Here is a 13,294-nt window from a genome sequence, read left to right on the forward strand (position 1 = left end):
GATCAGTATCAATTGACCTATGTGATTTATCCACGTATTCATATGATGACGACACAGAGCAAACACAGAAAAGTGCCTTGAATAGCACCATGAGTAGCTCTGCCTCGAACGCGAATATTTCTGATGTGGACTCGCCATCAACAAATCCATGGGTCGCAAAGAAGATTCCTGCTCAAAATGAGATGGCTCTGGCAAATAAGAAAACCCAATTTTCCATACACGGTCACAAGACATTAAACACGAATGCCAAGCTCCTCCATAAATCCCTGAAGGATGAAAGGCCAAGTCTGGTACATCAGGGCCGCATAAACAAAATAAGGAGTCCAAATCCAAAACTAACAGCTGGGCAGCGAGCAAACGAACAAAAAAAGGACTACAATGAGACCAAAGAGACTCGAATGGATAAAAATGCCAAAATTGCTATCATCAACATCCTCAATGACGATTCTGAGGTAAACTTGAATAGAAGAAATGTCATGCGCCTCCTACACTCGGTGCCTGCTCTAAGAACAGTGTCCTCTGATGACATAGCAATCATTGAATACATATCGGAAGATCATGAGGACCGAGTTTACTTACATATAAAGTCCAACGCTGTCCGAAAAGTCATCTTGGCAGCAAAAGACGATCTACTGCAGCTCGGCTTTGACGTCAGTGAACCTAAGCCCAAACCTGAATGGGTTGCAAGTAAAAACGAGGGAAAGTCTAGCCGTAGGCATGAACTTAGATCGCTCACATTTGAAAAGAAAAAATTCGAATTAAGAAATCACTCGAAAACAGCCCCTAATTCAAATCATTATGGAAGTCAAATCAGGCATAACGTGTCAAATCATTAGCTATCGGCCGTCAAGGAACAAACAGTGTCCTCCCTGATTTCATGGAACACAAGAGGATTTCGACATCTGTTTGATGAATTTCCGATTGAATTGGAAAATAATCTGATAATTTGCCTACAAGAAACGTGGCTAAGGACCCCCCCGGTGAAAGATGGCTACGTGACCCTGCTAAATCCAGCAGGGAAGAATGCATTTGGACGGCCTTTTTCAGGTCTAATAACTATGATCAAAATTGGCCACAACTGGGAGGTGAAAAAAAGTGATAACCCTAACTTATTCATCCAAAGCACGCTAATTGAACATAAAGTTCGCAGTCCACGGCAACACCAGAATATTCTAATAGTTAATGTATATTGGAACCCGGTGATGATCAAGACTAAAAACTTTATAGCTGCAATAACTGCAATCCTGAGTAAAAATCTGCAGGAAATAAGCAACCTTATGGTCATCATATGCGGCGATATGAATTTGTCATGGTTTGATTTGAATGGTGGTCGGTTGAATCGAATGAGTACGCAATGCCAACAAAATCAAACTAGGCGATCTCAATGGGACAACATCATGGAGATTTACGACTGCGACATGATAAATGGACAAGTGTCGGGCGACATACCACAAAATAATACGTGGCATAACTTGGGTTTTGCAAAAACACTAGACTATATCTGGGTGTCCAAACATTCATGGGACCTAATAAAAGATATGCACGTAACACCAACAAAAAATAGCGATCACGAGATAATGGTGATGAATATGAATATAACCTCTGGATGCATGACGCAGCAATTAACTTCTACTCTTGAAGTAAACAACGGGAAAAACAGATTACGAATATCGTCCCGTCAGATTTCCATCATCACGAATGAATTGGAGGAAGCAAAGAATGCGTTGAGTAGCAATACAGACTATGTGTCACTTCTACCCTGCCGTCAAGATAGGGCGTTATGGAAGACAAACTCTGTTAAAACGCACACTCATACATGGAGCACAAAGCTAAATAATGAAAAAAAGAAGGCTAATAGTGAAATTCGCCAGTTGAAATCGCATGGCGGTCCGAATATGGGTAACTTGATACAAAAACGACGACAAGCTTACCGCAATTGGGTGAAAGCTTTCAAGTACCAGCGGGACCAAGAACGCGGTGAAGCAATGTTGAGCCTGCTGAAATCACATAAATGTAGAGACATCTGGCAGATACTTAATAAATGTTCAACTAATCAAGCCATCAGGATGGCAAACGTGGTGACCGAAGTCGCCTGGAACCAACACTTCAACAAAGTCTTCTTAGGAGACGTTAAAATTGAACCAAATCACCTTGTATCACCGGCTGTAAAGTGGGACTGCTGTGAATCTGCAGATGACATAGCCACTGCAATTGAGAAGTTGAATAACTCGCGTGCTGCAGGACCAGACGGCATCACAAATGTGATGCTTAAAGAAAATAAATTGGCATGGTCGAAACTCATCGAGACACTATTCGCTAACATTGCAGTGACGAGAACAATTCCTGCAAATTGGACAACAGCAATAATTGTCCCAATCTTCAAGAAGGGTGATCGGGCCAATCCAGCTAATTATCGCCCCATCGCCTTGTTGGACACAATTGGCAAGGTGTTTGCAAACTTTCTTCAAAAAAAATTAACAAAGTGGTCAAATGCAACTGGAATCACAGACAACAGACAAACAGGTTTCACGAAAGGTGTGGGAACAGAAATGAATTTAACATTGCTTAACATCTTAAAAATAAATGCTCTGGCAAGAAATACGAATTTATTCCTTGCATTCATAGATCTGCAGCAGGCTTTTGACTGTATCGATCGAGAATTACTGTGGGCGAAACTAGACAACTGGAATTGTCCCCACGACATCCTGCTACCAATCATAGCACTCCATACGGCAACAACAATTCAAATAAGGCTGAACGAAGCTGGCCAGTTATCCGAAAGAATGAAAACTAAAAGAGGAGTAAAGCAGGGTTGCCCGATTGCTGCTTGTTTATTCAAGCTCTTCATTACCGACATTCCCACCGCCCTAGCCGATGTTAGATGCTTTCCTCCTAAAATAAATGGGACACAAATAAATTGCATGACATATGCAGACGATCTTGTTTTGGTCGATACTACGCAGATCGGATTGCAACGACTCCTTCAAAAGTTACATCAGTATATGTCGACCAACAACCTGAAAATAAACACTGCAAAAACAAAAATTATGAGAGTCGGGTCTCACAAAGGGGAGAAGAAACACCCATTTAGCTGGAGAGTCGGAATACATCCAATCGAAGAAGTCACAGAAATCAGATATTTGGGCATCATGGTCAATACCTCGATATGTGAGAAGAGTTGGGTCCGTGATATGGAGCTCCGGATAAAGATCCTAGCAGTACAAGGCTTGCGAATTCACAACCTTTATGGAAAATTCTCTTTGATACCGATCCGGTTGTTTTACTTGCAAAAAGTTATTCCATCTATTACTTACGGAGCCGAATCTGGATGGAACCTTGATCATAAAATCTGGGCGAAAATGGAGGGCTACTTTTGGAAAAGAGTACTAAGGCTACCAAACTGCCTTTCAATTACCGTTATAAGACAAGAACTAGCCTTGGATGACCTTTATATAACCGTGTTATGGAAATCCCTGGCACTATTGAGAAAGACGCTATTAACAAATAAAGAACCTGCATATGAAATCTTAGCAGTCAAAGATATGAGATTTGCTGGAGACGCATACAGGAAATGGTATAAGAAGGCATTTGACATTATGATAGCCGCTAAGATATCTGAAGAAATGCTGCTAAAGTGGCCACAAGTAGCCAAAAGAAAACTAAAAGAATGGTCATGGGCAGGTAACATAGCAAGACTGGAAAGCCAGACAGCTGCACCCAAACTTGGGCCGACTGCTAATAAAATGAACAAGATGCCAAAGTACCTGTCACAGTTTCCTTCGAGGCATCACCGTGATCGGTTTCTGAAAATGAGAATGAACGCGATAAGAACTAAGGAAATCCTACTAATAAGAAAAGACGCAGAGACCAGAGACAATCGGTGCCGATTCTGCAATGAGGACATCGAAACAGTCAAACACTTGTTAGTCGCCTGCCCCAAACTCCGATCCTTAAGATCTGTACACCTGATCAAATACGCCCCGAGAAATGAGAACATGGAGGATTGGTGGTACCGAATACTGAGTGGGAGCTCTATTCACCTAATATGCTCAGTGATAAACTTCCTCGATGCCATTCAACTGTAAAGATCATGTGAAGGGAGGGGCGGGCTTCTTGAGGCTGTAATGGAATTGTTTTGTAAAAGATGATGTGTCAAAACAAAAAGTTTAATAATAAACTATGTTTATAAAAAAAAAAAAAAAAAAAAAAAAGATGCTCGTGTGTACACCAAGCTAGATCTCTGAGGAGCTTACCACCTGGTACGTATAAAAGAGGGCGACGAGTGGAAGACTGCATTCCGCACCAAATTTGGGCTCTTCGAATATCAAGTAATGCCCTTCGGTTTGTGCAACGCACCTGCCGCCTTTCAGTACTTCATGAATGATGTTCTTCGGGAACTTATCGATGTTTGTGTCATCGTTTATATTGACGACATCCTGGTGTATTCCTCCTCAGAATCTGATCACAGAAACCATGTTAGGGCAGTTCTTGAGAAATTGCACCAGCACAAATTATTTGCCAAGCTCGAAAAATGCGTTTTTCATACCACAGAAGTGGAGTTTCTCGGATTCATCCTGACACCTCAAGGAATCCGAATGGACTCGCGGAAAGTGGACGCCATTCTCAAATGGCCATCTCCTAGCTCTGTGAAGGGAGTGCAAAGCATGCTTGGCTTTGCCAATTTCTATCGAAGGTTCATCCCGGAATTTTCTCGAACTGTTCAACCCATCACAGCTCTCCTAAAGAAAAATAAACGCTTTGAATGGACTCTTGAGGCTGAACAAGCCTTTCAGGACCTGAAAACCAAATTCACCTCTGCACCTGTATTGAAGCACCCGCGCCCAGATCTCCCTTACATCGTGGAAACCGATGCATCCAGTTCGGCCATGGGAGCTGTCCTGTCGCAAAGAGACCCAGAAACTAACCAACTACACCCTGTAGCCTTTTGGTCCAGAAAATTCTCTCCACCTGAACTCAATTACGCAATTACCGACAAAGAACTACTGGCTATTAAATCAGCTTTCAAGGCTTGGCGTCACTATCTTCTCGGTGAAAGACACACCATCACCGTAATTACGGACCACAGAAATTTGCAGTATTTAAAGACGGCCAAAGCTCAATCTTCGCGACAACTCCGATGGGCTTTATTCTTTGCGGGATTTGATTTTGTAATTACCTATCGCCCTGGCTGCAAGAATGGTAAGGCAGATGCCTTATCCCGGATAGGCATGGAAGAACCCAATTCGAGTTTAGAACCTGTGCCAATCATACCGGAACAAAGAATTCTGGGCTTGACTTCATTGCAAACCATTGAGGACATCCAAGCTCAAGTAAAACAGCTTTTTGACTCTTCTGCCTTACTGGAATGGAGTCAAAAGGGTCCTCACTACACCGTTAAGGATGATTTACCCTACTTCCAAGAGCGGTTATTTCTGCCAAGTAAAGAATTGCAGGAACTTGTCATTACCCGTCATCATGAATCATTAATGGAAGGACACCCCGGTATCGCGAAAACAGAAGAAAAGATCAAACGCCACTTCTGGTGGCCTTCTTGGAGAAAAGACATAAAGTCATTTGTGTTGTCTTGCGGAATCTGTGCCCAAAATAAGAGTCAAAAGAAAAGGCCAGCCGGCCTACTTCAACCTTTGGACATTCCACCAGCACCATGGCACACCTTGTCAATGGACTTTATAACTGACCTGCCTCCTTGTGGTGGTTACAACACGATTCTCGTAATAGTGGATCTATTCTCCAAAATGGCCCATTTTATCCCTTTAAAAGGATTGCCGTCAGCTTCCACCTTGGCCAAGTTATTTATGGAAAATATAGTGCGGTTACATGGTTTCCCTTCCATATTAGTCTCAGACCGTGGAAGTCAATTTATCTCCCACTTTTGGAAGAAATGTTGCCAACTAGCACAAATAGACGTGCGGTTATCCACCAGCCACCACCCCCAGACCGACGGACAAACCGAGAGAACCAATCAGACTCTCGAGCAATATCTGCAGTGCATGTTACACCAATCCGAGTTGAATTGGAAGGACATCCTTTGGATTGCAGAATATGCATACAACAATTCAGTGCATTCTGGAGCCGGACAGACTCCTTTTTATACCCTGTATGGTCACCATCCTCGGACCTCTGACCTAGATCCACCTCTGACCCTGGAGATGCCTGCAGTAAATCACCTACATTCCACAATAACCCAAGCCTTCAAAGAAGCTACAACCCACTTACAGCAAGCCAAGAAAAAGTATAAAGAAAACGCTGATTTGCACCGAAGTAAAACTCCTCCTTACCAAGTAGGAGATCAGGTATGGCTAGCAACTAAACATCTACCCCTCAAGGGTCAGCGAACTTTTAATCCCAGATTCATTGGGCCTTACCCCATCAAAGCTATTATCAACCCAGTGGCCTTTAAACTCGATTTACCATCCAACATGCGGATTCATCCCGTTTTTCACGCACCTCTTCTAAAACCAGTACAACCTGGAACCAGACTGTCTGAGCCCCCAGGCCCTGTCCAAATTGATGGAGAATTAGAATTCGAAGTGAAAGACATTTTAGATTCCAAGATAGTTAAGTCGAAACTCTTCTATCTTGTTGATTGGAAAGGATATGGACCTCAGGAAAGATCTTGGGAACCCAGTAACTATGTTCACGCACCACGATTAATTCAAAGATTCCATCGAAGATTCCCGCACAAACCAAAACCCCCGGAGGAAAAGACCTTGGGAGGGGCCTTGAGGGGGGGTACTGTCATGATGCCTACCTCTAAGGAGCCAGGCCGGGCCCAGCAACCCCAGAGGCAGACATCATTTTCCCCAGGGAAGTCTCAGCGGGCCCAAGTCGGGGCCCTTTGGACTCAGTCCTGGCGCCTTAGGCGCCAGGCTCATAGCGGACCCCAGTCCTGGCGCCTTAGGCGCCAGGCTCATAGAAGAGGATATGTGTTTAAGTGCTTGGGTGCACACTTACCTGATGCAGACCTTGCTGCTTCATCCAGGCCCTCTTGAGGCCTGAATGGGACTACTTAACCTGTAGGACTACTTCACCACCCGGGTGTGGTCGGGGAAGGATACATACCTGATTGGTGGAAGGATACATACCAGGAACTTCTTCCAAGGCTATTTAAACCCCACCCGAACAGCCACACATGCTTCGCGTTGTTCTGCACCTAGCAGCTGGACGCTCACCGTGTCAGCTCCTGCATCCTGACTTCAGCCACGCCTGCCAGCACCCTGGAACACCTGCAAGGGGAGAAAGGAAGAGAATAGGAGATGAAAAGCCCTTACCTGCTAAATCTGCATCCCGGAGTCATTTCTCCAACGGCCCTGAAAAGGAAGACATCATTTTAAAGGCATTTCGTTTCGATCGCTGCAGCGCTGCATTTTACTCACCTTTGCAAGGCGCTTCCATCTTCAGCAGCGATCTTCCGGATTCAGCTACGCCCCGGCGCCTAGAGGAAAAAAGACAAGAACAAAGGTGAGAGGGAGAAAAGGAATAAGGAAAGCTCAGTTTCCTTTTAAGTCTTACCTGTTGGATTATTCCCACTGCATTTCGGGTCCTGCCGCTTCCTGGCATCTCCGGACCCCGGCCCCTATGGGGAAAAAAGACAAAGACATTGAATGAGCGAATGCAAAGACATTACCTGAGCGCTCATCCAGAACTGTTTCACTTTGGGTCGGCGCCATATCTCCGGCACTCCGAACCCCGGCCCCTAAGGGGGAAAAAGACATAAGCATTAGCGCTTGCTGCAATTAGACAACGAACATTATTATTAAGCTTGAACCTTTGAACAGAACTTTTACAGCGCCTTACCTGAACAGTCAAGCTTACCTGAACTCCCATCAATCCTCAATCCAGTGAAGTAACTGGGTTTCAACGCGCCCCTGCATCAGAAGCAGGATGGAGAGCTCATCCTTCCAAACCCTAAGGTGAGGCTTCACGGGGAATCGTGGAGGAGGTATCGTGGAGGGTTGGAAGGGAGTGGGAGGCTTGAGCATTGTTCCACAGTTGGTAATACTCCCTTTTCACGCACAGGAGGGAATCCAACGAGCCAGGGAAGCCAGAATAGAGGGGCCCTTCCTGTCCATCTTCAGAGTTCTGCGCCTTCGACGCCGCGCCTCCGTGGGAACCAGGTGAGCGTTACAGTAGTCTTGATATGATCATCCTGGAATGGAAACAACTATTTTGATCTCCATCGTAAAGTGGCACACTTCCCTGAAATTGTCCTCTGGTCATACATGCTGCAAGATGAATGAGGCACCTGGCATCAAGTTCTGGGACTTCTCTGGAGATTAAAGTTTGCACTGTATTCATGGCATAAGGGATGAGAGTGCAGATGTAGCAACTCTCCTTGGATGTGTTTTCCCCTACTTCCTTCATGTGCTGGTACCACATGTTATTACTAAAGTGTGCTGCATTATCTAGATAGGTATGTATCCCCTCATTATCTTCGCCTGCATCTCTCCTGTGTCGTTTAGAAGCCTTGTACAATTCATGAAGTATATCAAAGGAAGTTTCCATAATAGGACGAGCCATAGGGACCTCTACCTCAGTGCAAGTACTAACATGATAGAGACTGTGAAAAATTAACAGAAAGACAAAGAGAGTAATCGTACAGGCATATATTATGCACAAAAATATAGGCATCAATTTCTCATGCATTCCTGGTACTTGTTGCACTTGTTCATTCTCTAGAACCATGCCGGCGTCTACATTTTTCATCTTTAATACAATCATCACATTTCTTTATACTTGCAACTGTAAAATTTGCTCAATTATTGCGATGAGAAGCTTTCTTATCATTGGGCCATTTGTAGGATGCTGTAATATAAACATCTCTTCTAACAAGAGCAGGATACGCTTGAAGTATAAACACAAAGACAGCAAGCACAAGCCGATGAACATCACTGTCAGTAAGTACCATATGTTTAACAGCTTACAACAGATATTCACCACGAAATGAGTCTGGATACTGATCTCGTTTCCAATTTCTCATCAAGAACTGACGTTTAGGCATAACTTTGATGCTTCAATGGGTTTCTAAAAGTTCAGTTTCAAAATTCCTAAAATTCTCAGCAAGTCTTTGCACTCCTGCTAAAATATCTGTAAGGAGTGTCCACTAAATCTCAGTTCAATACAAAATCTGTATTATCAGCTAGTTGCTTCATCATCCTTCGTCTTCATCATCTTTCGAGTCTGCACACGCTGACATTTTTCTTCTTGCCTTGCTTCTGGATCAGCAACGGTCGGACGACAGGTATCACCTTTATAGGCTTTAACGTCACCCAGGTGAAGCCAAACTCCTCTTCCTTGGACCTTTACAGCTGAAGTGGTTATATTCTCAATGCAAAAGGGACCATTGAACCGTGGCTCATGCCACTTTCTAGTAAAGTTTTTAATGAGAACTAGGTCTCCAACATATAACTTAGGTGCCGATAGTAATTGAATTGGGTTGGTTGTTGAATTGTCTGTGTTCTGAGACCAACCCCTCCTTGAGGTTGACTTGATCTGAAATGAGAGAGATGCTAGAGGTCATACATGCCAAATAGTCGTACAATTCATCACCTAAGGTTTTAGCGACACTCTGGGCAACACTTTTACTCCTGGATGGAGGTGTAAGGGGCGTTCTCATACGCTGCCCTGTCACTAGTTCATGAGGTGATGATCTGATCCTGACTGATTCCGAAGGGCTATATTGCCTAGGGGTAGGCAATATAGCCATCCCTTCTTCAAAGTCAATTTAATCTTGGCAATCCTTTCTTTAAGGAGGCCATTGAGTCTCCCACATATCCTGTTCGCTTGTGGGTGATAAGCAGAAAATAACGTATGCTTGATATTCAAAAGATGCCCTATTTGTTCAAATAGCTCATTAACAAAATGTGGCCCATTGTCGGATCTCAGCAGCTTACACACACCCCATCTTGGGAAAACTTCACACACTAAAAACATTGCTGCGCAAGTGGCATCAGGGTGTGTACACAGACCTGCCTTGATCCACCTAGGGAAGGGACACACCACCACTAATAAATACCTATATCCATTACATACTTGCAGCAAATCGACATAGTCGACATGTAAATGTTGAATCGGACCATTCGGTCGAGGTATTACCCCTCTAATTGTTCTCAGTGTATCCAAAGCGGTAAAATTTTGACACATGATGCAGTTCACCATAAATAGTGCAACATCAATTGGGCAAAAGCCTAGGTGAGCTGAAGCACTTCTCGCAGGTATGTAAAGGTCTCGCATGATGTTTTAGAAGTCTTTGTAGAAAATCAGAATCAATGTAGGGCCACAAGCTGTTAGGCTTGTGAGTAGTAGAAGATGCTAGCAACTCTACAGAGCAACCAAAACAAGTCTCAGCTGAGAACAAGCAAGGCTACACAACAAGAGGTAAGTTCTCTTAGACTGTACAGTACCTCTGGTTAGAAGAAAAAGGTGGCAGATGACTTATGTTCCTGTGCAGCTCTGCAGATCCTGTGGTTCCCAGGCCTCAGTCATGAGGACAAGAGGGAGGACTTCTTGGGACTCCAACACTGAAATGGGACGGTGACCTACACTAACCAGCAATCTTCAAATAAGTGGCACTTCAGTGTTTCAGCTCCTCGTGTCTACTGCAAATAGCACCACCGTGGTTTCTGGCTGTCGAGATGGGCTTTCCTTGCATCTGGGGCCCAGCACTCTGTTGAGGTGGCTCAGGCTCGGTCAGTCCTGCTTCCTGGGAGTCCAAAGGATCTTCCTGGAGCTCTTGGCCAGCTTAAAAGTGATGCACTCCAAATCTGGTGTTCCTCTCCCTGGCACTTTGGTTCCTGCAGCAGCAAGGAAGTACAGCCAGCTCCGAGAGGATGTCCAGATCAGTTCACTTTGGAGGTGATTGGTCCCACCAACTCAAGGGGAGAAGTCGTCTTTGCTGGGCTTCTCTAGTCAAGGCGAATTCGGAGCTTCAGCACACCAGCAGGGCTTCACCGGGCAAACCAACAGTCCAGGAGTTGCAGCAGGCATCTCTTCCAAGTTCTTCTTCGGATTCCTTCGTCCAGTGGTCGACTCTGCCTTCCAAGCCAAAAAGCCTTGCCTTTTATGCAGGTTTCTCCCATTCATTCCAGCCTAGCTGCCAGTCAAACAGAAGGTTGGTTGTCCTTGCCGGACAGCCAGCCAGCCAATCACCTGTGGGTGCATTTCTGTAATGAAGGGGATTAAACACAGGGAGTTTTGGGCACCTACCTCGCTTCCTGCCCCTGCCAGAGACTCTGGAGCCAGAGGCGGGCTTCACTCGTGAATCCCTCCAAAGACAAAATGAACAAAGGGACGAAACCTGGTTTGGCGCGCAGAGTAAATCCCAAGACTGACCTTTCCACAGAGAAATGGCGAAAAAAGAAGACCAAGGCCATTTTGACAAAATGCTGTGACCGCAGCCCGCGGTAAACAACACACCACAATAGTTAAAAGTAAACCACTGCCACCAGCCATTAAACATAGAAAGTTTAACATAAACATGTTACATGAGAAACTAGATAAAGGGGATACTAAGTTACCTCTCCAGCACCCTATTGTAAGATAGTGGCCCTCATTACAACCCTGGCATTAAGGGGTTAACGGCGCCGTAAAAGGTGGCAGCGCCGTTAACCCCTTAACGCTTGATTACGAGGTCCCTTTGCGGGTTGGAGATTTTAACGCCTGCTTTTTGCAGGCGTTAAAAACCAACCTGCAAAGGGACCTTGGTGCTAAGTACGGTGCCGCAATTTGCGGCACCGTACTTAGCGCCTTCCCCATTTCCATTGAGCCCTATGGGCCAAAAATGGGAATGGGGAAGGGCCATGACGGCATGGGGAATTACCGCCACGCCAACCTCGGAATGGGGCGGTAATTCCCCATTCCGCCATGGCGGAGTCGGTAAGTTACCGGCATGGACCATGGTGCTATTAGCACCATGGTCCAACGCCAGGGTCGTAATGAGGGCCAGTGTGTGCTGGGTCTAGAAAGTTACAAATGTAAGTAAAGTCAATTTCACTTTACTGCTCTTGGAAACAGTAGTTTATTCAAGAGAAGGTACTTAAACCTTTGGGAAATCTGAAAGACTTCCCTGTACCACTGCACTGAAGGTGCTGTGTGTCACAATGTAAAAAGATGCCTATGGAGTTTGTCAGACTCCTAAAACCAAAAGAAACACAGAGTTCAAATCACATTAAAAATACGCGAGAGAGTGGGAAAAAGGGTCTCACTCTCTCCAGGTAAAAAATGAAAAGTCCTAGAGCCCAGCAACAGTGCTGGGGGTCTCTAAGGTAGAGAGGAATTAGCACATTTCTGAGAATTCTCCCTAACAGCTTCTGTGGGGAATAAAAAACACCCCCTTCATTTCCACAATTCCTGCCCGTCCTGTGGTGCACTCCCTTGAATCTCCATTAGTTGGGTTATCGACAATATATTAAACCATTCTTGCTCTAACATGGTTGTGACTACTTTTTCTTTAATATTCTCAGTATCAAAACTCAAAATATCTGGGAAATATGCAACCCTTTTGGCTTCCTTGTCTGCGGCTTCATTTCTGCAAGAGATAGGGCCTCATTACAAGTTTGCCAGTCCAGTAACAATGGTACCGGTAAGCTTGCCGGTACCGTTGTTACCGGACCAGCAAACTACGAGCCTGTAAGCGGGTGCCCTTCAGCCCGCCAGGTCTGACCGGGTGGGCGGAAAGTCACCCGCTCCCAGACCCTGGCGGATGCACCGGCACCATTCATTAATGGTGCCGGTGCATCCGTCCTCCCCATTCTCATTGAGCCCTATGGGCTCAAATGGGAATGGGGAGTTCATATTACTGCCACCCGGCAGAGGGGAATTACCGGGTCTGCTGGGGCTGGAATGCCCTGGCAAGTCCCCATTGCCGGGTGCCGGTTAAAAAACTACTCTGGTGGTATTTACCAGCACGGCTACCGCCAGGGTTGTATTGACCCCCATAAAATCTGTTCGCTTAGTGTGTGCTGTGAGTGAACGACTGCTATGGCCACTGGAAGTTGTAGTGCCTTAATAAGCCTGTCCAATAAAGATGCGTGTTGCACTGGGGTGCCATTTGCATGGAGGTAGCCCCTCCTTTTCCAACATGCTAATCCTGTGTGTACGGTTGATGTCACGTAGGTGGAGTCACTGTACACTGTCACTTCCTGCTATCGTGTTTCTCGAGCACAACAAAAAGCGCAACTAATTCTGCTGCTTGCGCTGAAAAGTGAGACAGTAGCCTTGCACTTGCTACAACTTCAAATCCTCTGTTTAATCTGTGTCTCACTATTGCGGCACC

The sequence above is a fragment of the Ambystoma mexicanum genome, chromosome 1p (assembly GCF_040938575.1).
Source record: "Ambystoma mexicanum isolate Mex_15411 chromosome 1p, UKY_AmexF1_1, whole genome shotgun sequence".
Classification (NCBI taxonomy): Eukaryota; Metazoa; Chordata; class Amphibia; order Caudata; family Ambystomatidae; genus Ambystoma; species Ambystoma mexicanum.